The 13136-nt window shown below is 37.9% G+C and overlaps 2 non-coding genes across 2 annotated transcripts; one reads left to right on the plus strand and one right to left on the minus strand.

Moving 5' to 3' along the window:
• Positions 1-8585: 8585 nt before the first annotated feature.
• Positions 8586-8657, minus strand: TRNAG-UCC (transfer RNA glycine (anticodon UCC)). The gene has a single exon. It is a non-coding gene; the product is annotated as a tRNA-Gly (tRNA).
• A 3938-nt stretch (positions 8658-12595) lies between these two features.
• On the plus strand, positions 12596-12667 carry TRNAE-UUC (transfer RNA glutamic acid (anticodon UUC)). The gene has a single exon. It is a non-coding gene; the product is annotated as a tRNA-Glu (tRNA).
• Positions 12668-13136: the final 469 nt, after the last annotated feature.

The raw sequence follows: 13136 nt of genomic DNA on the forward strand, positions 1-13136 counted from the left end.
ATTTTGCACTTGTGGATATGAAAGTGTAGAGTAGAGTAAAGGCGGTGAGTATACCATTGTTTAGAAGCGATTTCTTTATGGTTAATGTGACCTGGACAACGGGAAATAGATCACAGTTTTTGTCATGAACAGCTGCTGGTGTAGTAACTTTTCAAGAAATATATCCGTAAGAAAAGTCAGAGGAGTGACTCAGATTCTCGTATGCAGTAAGTATATCCTGATGAAGGGTCGTATTTTAAGTAAACATGAGAAAGGAGATTAGGTTCATGTTAATAACAAGGAAGTGACATGCAGTTGCTTTCATTTTTAATTTTTCAAAATAAAAGATTTGTTTCATTGGCAATTAAAGATGTTAGGATGAACCCTATTCATATAGAACAAACCCACTGGGGCCATTGACTTGAAATTCAATCTTCCAAAGAATGTGGTGTTCTTTCGAAATAAGTAGCAGAAGGTAATGGGAAATACGTAAAGAGATCAGTTATTAGAAAAGCAAGATAAATTAACAAATGAGTAAGTAAATAAAAATGTAAGTAAATTATTAAAATGCAATGAGAATTGTAGTAGGGTAGTAATGCATTGCAACTTCGCATGAACTTCTGAAGTTCCAGTTGCACGACATCCTCAGGGAGGCTGTTCCACAGTCCAATGTTGTGAGGAATAAATGACCTCAGGAACTGAGAAGCTCAACAGTGAGGCACATTTGCTGTATATTGGTGCTGCTGTTCAGAGAATCTGGTTGCTCTTGGCAGGAAAAGGGGATCAGGGATCAGTTGTGAATGTGAAAGGTGTCTGTTAACATACAAGAGACCATTCGTCGATGGTTCAAGTCATCACCGCTAATATTTGGAAACGAAAGGCGACCACCACAAACCACTATCTGTAAGAGATAAATCTTTGGCAGAAGCAGACATCCACACCCGAGAACCAGTATTCTAGTAAAGGAAGGACAAGTGACAAAAAACAGGTTGCATTGATTTTATCACAAGTTATAAATATATAAGGCCTTACGAAAAATGCCTAACTTTCTTGCGGTATTTGCTGAAACTTTCGTTAGATGTATCTCAAAAGTAAGATGTGAGTTATAAGATACATCTAGAACAGTTAAAGCTTCAGACTCATTCAGCAGAGTCCCATCCACCTAGAGGAGGGAGGATGGGGTGGAAAATCCTTACGGGATCTGCTGGTCAATAGTGTTTTCGTTTTACAGGAGTTCAGCCTCATACCCCACCGAGAACACCAGTCACTGATCCAGTCCATATACCGACTGAGGCTGAGGGCAGCTGCATTTCTCATAAGTGGAGACTACTACACCCACAGGCATTGCATCATCGGCATACTGAACAATCTTGTTTTCCAGGCCAACAACCATGTCACTTGTATACACTAAAACTAACAGTGGACCAAGAACACTACCCATTGGAACTCCAGACACAGTAGGTCTTGGTTCGCTGAAGATCCCATCAACAGCAGCTTGCTGCTGCTTGCCTACCTGTAAGGGAATCTTGAAGTAATCTTAAAACACATCCGACCAATCCAAGATTCTAAAGTTGATAGAGAATTCTCTGTTATTTAATGAATCGAAAGCAACACTAAATTTTTTTTTTTTTTTTATTACTTTGCACTCAAAACCCCTATCAAGGTTCTCTTTCAAATGGCATAGCATGTCCAAAAGAGCATCGCAGGTACCTAACTGCTTCCAACATTCAACATCGGCTAACAATTCTTTAGATTCCACATACTTATATAGTGGCTTAAAAATAACTTTTTTAGCAACTTGGAAAGCACACGGAGAACAGAAATTGGCCTGTAGTTACTGCAGCCTGCAGATATGCCATTCTTTGGAACAGGCACTCTATTACTTAGCTTGCTTATATTGCCAAAGATAGTGTGTCGTCATAAAAAACGATAGAATCTTCTAATCTTGGGAGACAACACACTAGAAACCGTCAGGATTTTCACCCCAGCTATCAAGATTATAAAAAATTTTCTTAACATCCTTTGTGCGAAATGCAAATTTTGTAAGAATAGGTTCAGAATGACAAGTATCAAGGAAAGGAACATCCTCAGCTGATTGCTTAGCTTCAAATGCTCGATAAAGCAGTTCAGCCTTTTCCCTAGGGCCACTTGCCAATCTACCATCATCTGTTAGTAGTTGTGGAATGGAAGACGAGCCTAACCCAAAGATAGATTATTCTAAGTCGGTCCACCACATAAGGCTGGGTAATTCCTTCAAGTTTCCTCTTCAAGGAAATGTTGTAATTTCTCTCAGCTGTATGTTAAGTTATATTTGCAGCACGGCATGACTTGACAAAAGTGTCTCGTTTGAACGATTTCGTCTCCACATGTTGAATTTGATCTGTTTGTCATGGTAAACTCGTCTACATTACCATCAAACCATGGCTGGTCGTTTGTCCTAAATTTGTTGACCTTTCTAGGGACATACCTTATTAAAATAGCCATCATTTCATTTAACGTCTTGGGACCAGGATCTGATATAGCATCTGAAATATTAAGTGCCTCTAGATAAGTAACAAACAAGAAGTTATCTAGCTTCTTTAACTCCTGATGGAAAAATATAAAAAAAATGCAGCGAACTGCATATATCACTTCCTTGTTTTAACGTGAACCTAATCTCCCCAGAGTACTTGAAGTATGGCCCTTCATCGGGTTTAACATGTTCAAGTCGAAAATTCGTACAAGAAAGGATAAAGATGATTGAATTACGAGAAAAGGCTACGTGTAATGGAAGTTATTTGTAAAAAATATTCAGATATTAGTAGGAATTAGACATCTAATTGTGTACACAAAGTGCACGTGAAACGTGTAAATAACCGGGTTAAGAATTAGGGCATTCGGATGTTTCAGTAACTTCAGCGGATGTAAAACAAACCAAAAAGATTTCAGGAGAACGCACGTTTGGAGATGGAGAAAAAGGTTTCACTGATGATTCAAGAAGAGAAAGGTTCTTTGAGATAATTAGTAAAGAGACGAGATTCAGATGTGGGTCGAGCAGAGCTAATGGAATATACTATCTGGGTCACAAATTGTCCAGAATACTTGTTGCTAGATTTTTTTATACGTATTATTCTTTGTAGGGTGCTATAACATATTCAACGGCCTAGAGATTTTCCATCCCCTTTGAAGCTAGGTACATAAGAATTGCATAAGAAATGCTGAAGTTGCTGAGATCTGCAGTAAATCCAAAATGTATTTTCCTGGTAGACATAAGAACATAGCTGTAGATGAATAAAAAAAATAGAGGAGGTAGAGGAAATCCAAGTTAAAGAAGCTGAAGAATGATTTATGAAAAGGGCAAAGGCTTAAGATTAGCTGGTTCAGTTACAACAGAGGACATAAAATTGGCTGAGAGACGTGCAAGATTGAGAGGTGATTCATGAAGTTTATAGTAAGCGCCAAAGGAGAAAAAGAATCTTGAATTTATATCATCAGTGCCCTTGGCTAAAATGCTCTTTAGTCATTGATGTTCAGGCATTGACATCCCCTTTGCAGGAGGTTACATTGTGGCCTCCAAGTACTCTTCCACTTGGATGACCTCTTTATTACCCCCAAAATGTGGACCACACAGTTATTTGAGTTAAGAAACTGGGAAAAAAGTAACATGATACTAGGTAGGGTGAGCAAAGGAAGAGGAAACAATTCAAAGGCACATTAGGCCTCTTCTGCCACTGCAACCTGCCCTATGTGGGCGGAGGCATTGCTCTAGGGTACTAGTACACTTCTTGAAGCTTTCCCCTCTGCATTTCACTCTGTTTTCATTTTCATCTGTTACAGTTCTGATGCATAATGCTCCCTTTTAGTGGTCTGACCCTTTCCCAAGTGGTTTACCGGGATTACGCTTTTTAATTCAAAATGAAAGTTCAGTATAGAAAAGTCAAAATTCTCTTAGAAGTTTCAGGACTGGTCAGCAACTATTCTGATGTCAGCATGCATGTAATTTACCTATTTTATAGGCAGTGAAGCCTCCATCAGCTGTGTTGACCTCATCTTCATGGATTTCCTTGAGTGTTATAACCTTTTAAAGTTGCTTAGTCATACATGACCTTCAATTTTGTCCTTTTTTGAGATTTTTCTTGCACATAGTGACCGTTATAAGATCCACGCCTGAAAATTTGTTGGAAGAAATTAAAGTGTTGTGGAATTCAGACACTCCAGGTCGTTTTTGCTATTATTCTTTTTGGCAGTTCTCACCTTATGGGCAAAGCTGAGAACGTTTTTGAATGATCCCTCTAGCTGAAGGTTAGGAGTGTTCAGAGATTTCCTTAGCACAAAAGGGGTAGAGGATGTGTGTGAATGGTCCCAGAAAACATTGGTTAGGAGAAGCTTCAGGAGAAGTAAGGTTTTTAGAGAGATATCAAGATTAGGAAACCATTAGGATAGTTCAGGGTGATCATATATTGTGGATGTACTAGAAAGTTTATTGAAATTCATTTTGAAGAGCAAATGTTCATGAGGTTATTCAAGAAGTCAACAGGAGTACGTATAAAAGTGCTAAAGTTGGAGTGAAGTTTCGAATAAGCATGTCAGAAGGAATAGTCATGAAAATGGTAGAGATATTTTAAGTTGGAAAATTTTGAAACAGGAAATTTATTCAGAATGAAAGATGGAGTGTAAATTGTAAAGATTTATTGAAAATGAAAGATCGAATGAAAATTGTAAAAATGTAATGAAAATGAAAGATGGAGTAGAAACTGTAAAATATGAAATAAAATGAGAACTAGAGGTGAAGGGTTCAGCTAATCCAGGTGGTTAATATTAAAGGGTTTGTTAGTTATTTCAGGAGAGTGTTTGATAGTTAGATGGTTCAATGAGAGGATAATGTGATGAGATAATTGATAAAAAAGTAGGTAATTGATTAAAAAAAAAGAGAGAGTAGAGTTTTAGCAAATGATGTAGAATACTGGAGCATTCAGAATTTTAATAAAAGCATTGTGAGAGAGGAATCAACAATGAAAGTGAATTTTGTGATTTCCAGGAAAACGTAGATCAGAAGTTTCAAGACTTACAAAGTTCGTAGAGGTAGATGATTCAAGAAAAATGTTATTTGAAGAGAATATTTAGGGATTGGTGAAAAGATACTGTTTCTAAGGGAATTGCATACTGGGTGTCAAGCGAGCAGGAAGGGAGGTGTTAACTTACAAAGATGGCTCTAAATGTGTAGAGAATGTTTTGGTGAATTAGAAAAAGTAGTGCTAGAAGAATTTTGCAATGCTCTTATTTGGTAAGGATTCTTGCCACAAGAGAAACATGGATTTGTATTTTTCAGTAACGTTACAGGGAAGTGGTCAGTTCCTGCTGCCGAGTTAAATCTGAATAAGCTTTTCCCTTTTCAATACTTTCTGCAGTTTAATTAATATTGCTTCATGTCGAAAGTTGTAGCTGCTAAAGTCCAAGTCCTTAGCTGGACAGTCTGATAATTTGGTTCTGGGTTGGATATACAAATGATAATTATTCTGCTGGACATTGACACATTTTAGGATTTGTGGTAAGTGGACCATTTACTGTGAGGGGATGAGTGCACTTCCACTTGAAGATGTTTGCGTTTATGTGAGAAAAATTTCCTTTACTTCTAATGTCTTCTGCCACTTGCCTTTGGCATGGGTTTTATAGAATTGATGAGTGTTTGATTTCCAACATTTCAGAAGTTGTTTTGGTTTGCAACTTGAGGTCAGTGGGATCAGTCACTGAATTTTTAAATTTTTCTTAGTCAAAATAAAACCCAACGTTACCTTGGGTTTATGTAGTTTCCTCTACCTTTTGGATACTAAGAATTAATCTGGTGCTTCATAAAATTTTTTTTTAAAATAATTTATCAACAACAGAAATTACCAGATTTAGACCAATCTGCCTTTCAAGGTCGAAGTTTATAGGGATGATGACGTGGCATTGAGGTGGACACTGTAACTAGAGTTTTTTCTGTCATCATAATATGCAGTATCACATGCTTGCTTTGAAATGTCGCATTGTTGATTATGATTAGCTGTGAAAATGAGTACCAGTGTATTTTCGTCTCCTGACTCCTTAGGTCTTGTACTGTATAATGTATTGGGTATAAGAATTTGCATCATTTCGATTAGGCCCTGAACATTATAGTTTTAGGTGAATCGCCTTGCAAGGAAATTACCGCCTCTCCCTCTAAATTTCTGTAAGAAAATTTATGTCTGATTTAACGAGCCGAGGGAGTAAACAACCAAGCTCTTTATCTAGAATAATAAGTTTTGAAGGGCCGATCCAAGACCAGCCAAGTTTTAAGGCTGTGTGGCTGGTAGTTTGGCTCATAGGCCACATAATAACGAGGCAAGGTTTAAATGGATTACACGAATTGAAAAAAATGAGCACATTTATTGTGTGTCAGTGTTACACTTAAGTGTATAGCTAGTTTTTTTGAAGCACAAGGTGACCTCTCCCTGTTGATTGGCATCAGAGGTTGACTCGCTGTGTGAATAATTTTCTTTGGAAAAGTCAGCAGTTTTTCATTTTTCATGTAAAGGACTCTGGTAAGGAAAACACAAGATAATTTACTCTCTACAATTCTCTTTCGATTTCCTGGTTTTTGCAGTCCATCCATTCTTTGAGGGAGGCTTCTTAATTCATATGTTTACAAATAGAAAATAATTGCAGATGCCGTTGTCTTCATTTCGAGGTCTCCAAACATTGGGATGAGTTGCTTTGGTATCTTTTGCAGTCCAGGCTGCAAGGGGTCATTGCTACTGCGGTGGGTCTGGGGAGTCAAGAAAGGTATATAGATGGGCAGCGTAACAGACGAAGCAGCATTAAAAGCCGTTTCACACCGGATGCGATGCTAAGCTCGCCATGCTATAGTAACCATGCTGCGGCACGTGGCTTTTAATTGCTGGCATTGTTTAAAGTAAGGTCATTCTTAACAGGTGCAAAGCTATGCTGCTGATGTCTACGACATAGGTTTTGTAGCTTCCAAGATTGCCGGGCGCGCGATTTTTGTGGCTGTAGCTCGTCTCGCGCATGCGCACTTGGGTCTCACAGCAGATGATCCCGCGTCATGGCTTGAATCTAAATATACTGCAGTGTTATATTAACGTGGGGTATACAGTATACCTAAGCAAGTTTACTTGAAGTAAAATTTTATTTCCAGTAGTGTATGGCCAGGTTCAATTAATAATAATAATAATAATAATAATAATAATATTATTATTATTATTATTATTATTATTATTATTATTATTATTATTATTATTATTATTATTATTAAACAGGGCTCTTTCAAATGGGAGAAGCAAATGTCCAACGAATACACAGTAAATGATTTCATAGATTATATAAATTAACTTTAAATATAGCAGGAAAGATGAACAGATTAACAATATATACATAGCGTCGCATCTGGTGTGACGGCCGTTTCACACCGGATGCGATGCTAAGCGCGCTATGCTATGCTACGGAGCCATGCTAGGTAAACTCGCTGTGTGTTCACACCGAAATCTGTGAATGTTTGCAAACAGTTCCTTTGCTGCAGTAATGGGAGACAGCACTCTGTGGTCCCTTGAGATGGTGGGAGAGGCGGCGGACGAGGTGCTACTACTGTTAAGTTTAGCAGTGAATAAGAGAAAATGGAATATGATGCATGACACAAATATGAAAACACTAGAATTTGGTCAATATCTTCTTGTTCTAGAGCTGAAAATGGAAGAGGAGAAATTAGACAATATTTCAGAATGTCTCCAGCTCAGTTCTCTGAAGTTCCATCATTCATAGAACAAGTTATTAAGAAGAGGGACACCAACTGCAGGAAATCCATCAGTACAAGGGAACGGGAGGCAGGAATATCTGCTATGAGACCCAAGTTCGCATACCCGAGGCGAGCTACGTCCACAAAAATCGCACGCCCGGCAATCTTGGAAGCTATGAACGCTATGTCGCAGACATTGGTAGCATAGCTTCGCACCTGGTGTGAACGGCCTCGCTCAAAACAATGCCAGCAATTAAAAGCCACGTGCCGCAGCATGGCTACCATAGCGTGGAGCGCATAGCATTGCATCTGGTGTGAAACTGCCTTTAGGTTGGGATGTTGCTAGTGGGATTTTGGACTTGGAGGTGAAATGAACGTTGGAAACGCCTGGTGGAAAATTTCCTGTTAATAAGATGTACTTGTGGGTGGGGAGAGGGAGTTAGATGGTTCATAATATTTTGGTGGGGGGGATGTGGTTACAATTCTGCACCATAGACATTAACGTTGAGAGAGAGAGAGAGAGAGAGAGAGAGAGAGAGAGAGAGAGAGAGAGAGAGAGAGAGACGAAACAAGTTCCTCGAGGCTGTTAAAGGAAGCTGCTTTTGAGCATTGCTTTTAAGGTTCAAAACCTCTAACATACGGAACTGAGGTTTGGTTTCGAAGCTCAAACGTTTTCATCTATGGAATTTCGACGTTTGCTTTTGAGGTTCAGAACTTTTCTTAAGGGCTGTATGTAGGGAATCTTATTTTGATGGATTCGAATTCTTAAAGGTCGTATATAGGGAATCTCTTTTGGATCGATTCGAATAAAATAATCGTTATAGTAAAATCCGTTTTACAAAGCGCCAAAATGGTGAATTGCGATGGCCGGGAATCGAACCCGGGTCAACTGCTTGGAAGGCAGCTATGCTAACCACTATACCACCATCGCATGAGAAACTGGGGACTCAGTTATACCTAAGAAAGAAACGAAAGTTACATTTTATGACTCCTGAGAAGCCTTTTACAGATGCCAAAAGATTCTAATTCAAGTCCATCTTGTGATGATTCGATACACATTAAGTCAGCAAGGTCTTTGTGAATAATGTCATGGCTTCAATGGTCCCACCAGCGGATGTTTCCATGTTTCTTGAAGGGACTGATGGAATCGCGATTATTCTTCGAAGCCTCCTTTCCTACCGACAAAAGAATTTAAACAATAACGGTGATATTTTAAATAGCGAAAGTCTGTTACAAAATAACGTGATCGGAAATATGTCCATGTGTAAAGAGATCTGTTAGGAATAGGAACGTACGAGAGGCAATGGAATCATCCGTCAGCTCTAGAGCCTGTCTGTCAGTTTTGATTAAATTGTCTAGATATTGATATTGGATGCACCCATCTAAATTAATTGCATCCGTTTATCTGGGCGGGTAGCGAAGAAATAGCGGAGCTGATTCGCCTTGATTTATTGTAAAGTAAATCACGACTCATTGAAATGTGACACACAACGGACAGTGTCGTTCAGCTAAATACGTTTAGTCGTCAGGAGTGTTTGCATGCATATTACAGATGTGGGAATAAAAACAATTGTAATTGAACCGTAAACAGAAAGGGAAACAGCAGCGGCCCTTTGGAAAGAATTCCCGTTACAGAAAAGCTTTCAAAAGGAAAAGTTTTTTTCCTGAAATAAAAAGAAATCCTGGATGGGAAAAGGATTTTTTGCCCTCGGAATGCATAAAAAAAGGAACGAAACCAATGTATGCCAGGCAATTTGTTTATTTGGATAATTTTATTGGAGCATGCTCTCTCTCTCTCTCTCTCTCTCTCTCTCTCTCTCTCTCTCTCTCTCTCTCTCTCTCTCTCTCTCTCTCTGTATTCCTCACTAGGCCAATATCAGGCTAAAATGGATGTCAAGGGAGAAAGAGGGAGGCAAATTTTATTGCAATCGATTGCCCTAGAGTGCTATATAATTGCTTTGCAATAATTGCTTTTGCATCTGACCCCGTCTTCCGCACCGGCCCAATTGCAGTCACTACGAAAAGCTCGTTTAACGTTCAATGAAGCTTGCGAAATACTGCAAGCAAGCAAGGTACAGTGTGAAGTTTTTGTATTTGGGAATCATTTTATACACATTAAAATTTGCAGTGAAAATATCACTAAAGAAATTCAATACGGGATTATCAGTTTTATCGGCTTTTGACCTAAGAATTTTTTGAAGATAGACCTCTAAAAAAAAAAAAAAAACTAATTTTCATTAGCTTTTCAGTAAAACATATGTTTGATTTGGTCGTGCCTGTTGGGTATACTGCTGTCATATGCGAGTTACTTCGCAACTAATGTCTCCTCCAGTTACCTCTTCAGTCGGATCGAATGGAAGGAAAACCATCTGATCCGTAATCCCGCTACCCCTTCCTCCTCCTTCGGTCCTCCGCTTTTTTGCTCAAGATTATCCGCTCTTCCTCTTTCATGTAGGTATTGTTTCGATCACTATTTTGTGAAAGCAAAGGGAGAATTACTACTCTGAAGTGGTCTTGCATCAACGTGTCTGGCCATCTCTTCTCGCAGTTACTATTGCCAGGGTAAATTTTTTAGCAGCTCTATTAATTTTTTTTATCAATTTTAGTATCAAGTCATGGTAATATGGTTTTACGGACTCTTCTTAACTTAATCTTTAGTGGCAATGCTGTTGCTGCTTTCATGGACTAAAACCGGGTAGTAGGTTATTGGTCTCACGGGCCTTCTCTTAGCATATGCAGATTTACACACACACACACACACACACACACACACACACACACACACACACACACACACACACACACACACACACCACAGGGATGAAATGAAAAAAGGTTGTAAATCTTACTAGTGTCGACTTCATTGCTAAGCCATCATCAGAGGACTGATACAAAAGGCTAGAAATTTTAACAATATATATGGTATCAAGACAGTACATAAGAAAATACAGATGGTTGGAAACCAAGTATTTGCACTCGACAAGTGCTTGTATTACAGGCAGAGCCTTACCCTTTTGGGTGATAGGTCAGCTTTTACAAATCGGATTACCTTGCTTGGGTTCTGCTTCCCTTTTTCCATGTCTGTCAGTTACCTTCCTTAAAATTTAAACTAATTGCATATTTCCTTTGAAAATATTGAATAAACTTTTTAGATACTTTGACTGTCTTGACTGATATTCAGTGCTCAATGCATGTATAAACTTGATTCAAAGGAAATATGCAAGAAGTTTGAATTTTAAGGCAAGTAGTTTAGAGGCTGGGAAAAGGGGAAACATCTTGGGCCTCCTTAAGATAATGGGATTTGTAAAAGTTGGCATATCGCCGATGTGGGTAGGATTCCGCCTACAAACACTTCTCAGGTGCACATACTTGGTTTCCAGCCGCCTGTGCGTTCATATTTGTGTGTGTATGTGTATGTACTTACAAACGAGACCAGGAGGAAGAAATGAAACACAGGTTTGCTTTTAATCGGTACCATACATTCAGACATCTTCAGAGTGCTTCTACCCTCCTTGTGGTCATGTCTGTCAGAAATCATGTGTTGCTGTTATATATATATATATATATATATATATATATATATATATATATATATATATATATATATATATATATATATATATTATATATACATACACATATATGCACACACACACGCACACACACACACACATATATATATATATATATATATATATATATATATATATATATATATATATATATATATATATATATATATACACACACACATACACACATGCACATATATATAAATATATTATATATATGTGTGTGTATGTATACATAAAACAGTGTGTATCTATCTGTCTATCTATGTATCTATCTATCTATATCTATATATATATATATATATATATATATATATATATATATATATATATATATATATATAGGGCGTTGGGTCTGGTATGATACATGAAACATACGTACCGGGGTCTAAGCGATGTCAGGCAGGGCAGCCGATCGAGACCACAGGTCTACCCCAAAGCCAAATCAAAAAGTCCTTCAAAAGAAGGCATCGTGCTTACCCCATACAAAAATGGGAATACAGAGAGAGAGAGAGAGAGAGAGAGAGAGAGAGAGAGAGAGAGAGAGAGAGAGAGAGAGTTTGACACTAGCCTTCGGTGTCAACACTTTGAACGCTGAATGTCTTGTGATCTCGAACTTTTGATGTGGATGTTGAGGGCAAATGATTATCTTCAAATTATTGTAAGGCAAATATTTTATTTCGCTACGTTTAAAATGACTGTATCGTGGACTGTGGGTTTTCAGTTTAGATATAAGAATTTCATTATTCAGCAGTATTGCGCATCCTATGTGCAGGGAGGCGGAGTTAATCATATATGTGATGTACAGTAATGAGTGAAGATATAGTGTGTGATTCAATAGATTACACTTAACCCATTTTGCTTAACCGAAAATTAAGTCCATTTTGCTTCAGCGAAAATAACGCTTGAATTGTAACAGATGTCGACTGACGTCAATAAGTTTCAGACGAAGTGCTCACAGACATTCAATCAGTTAAGTTTTAACTAGAAGTGAAATTGACAGGGATCCGTTTGTATTTAAGCGAAGTCTAAAGAAGTCATGAATTATGAGACAATCGCAGCAATACCGAGTCACCAAAATGAACTATACTTGTATTGCAGCCAAACTGCTGTTGCTGGAAACGAAATAGATAAAAAATGCGATCGTTTTTCGAACTTGACAAACAGTTCATAAATTGGAATGATTATTTCAAAATAAATAACCCCCACCGCCCCCAAAAAGAAAATAAAAAGAATCATCAGACACGATATGCCTCAAAGTAGAATTTCAATGTAAGAAATTTCTCGTAATGTCAGATCCCATGTGGTCTAGTGGCTAGGATACCTGGCTTTCACCCAGGAGGCCCGGGTTCGATTCCCGGCATGGGAAAATGTTTTTTCCTTGTTTATGGATGGGAGGGGGTTAAGCTAGTTGGTGAGATTACAAAAAAGACACGTACAAGGCAGTAATAAAGGGCCTATACATTAAAAAACTTATCAGAATTTAAACAAAATCGTACAAACATTTTTGTAGTTCATTGTTTAATGTAAAACTATTGGAAATCGTTGACAGAAAATTTTTTTATTTGATTTAATAATGTAATGCGTCCGAAAATTCTTTTTGTGTATAAATAGGTCTTTAAAAACTGTTTAATTTCTTAGTGGTCATCTGAAAGGTTGCAAAACGTACCTTTTTAATTACTTAAAAAAAAAAAAGATTCCCACTATTCTAGTAAATGCGCAAGCGCACCTTGAGCTGAAAACTGCTTTGTATTATCTGACATTGATGATGAAAATCGAATATCCTAAGTTGTTTGATGACGCCGCGTCAGAATGTTTGGAAAAATCTTCAGGTTTCA

Source organism: Macrobrachium rosenbergii, chromosome 41 (genome assembly GCF_040412425.1).
Source record: "Macrobrachium rosenbergii isolate ZJJX-2024 chromosome 41, ASM4041242v1, whole genome shotgun sequence".
In the NCBI taxonomy this organism is placed as follows: Eukaryota; Metazoa; Arthropoda; class Malacostraca; order Decapoda; family Palaemonidae; genus Macrobrachium; species Macrobrachium rosenbergii.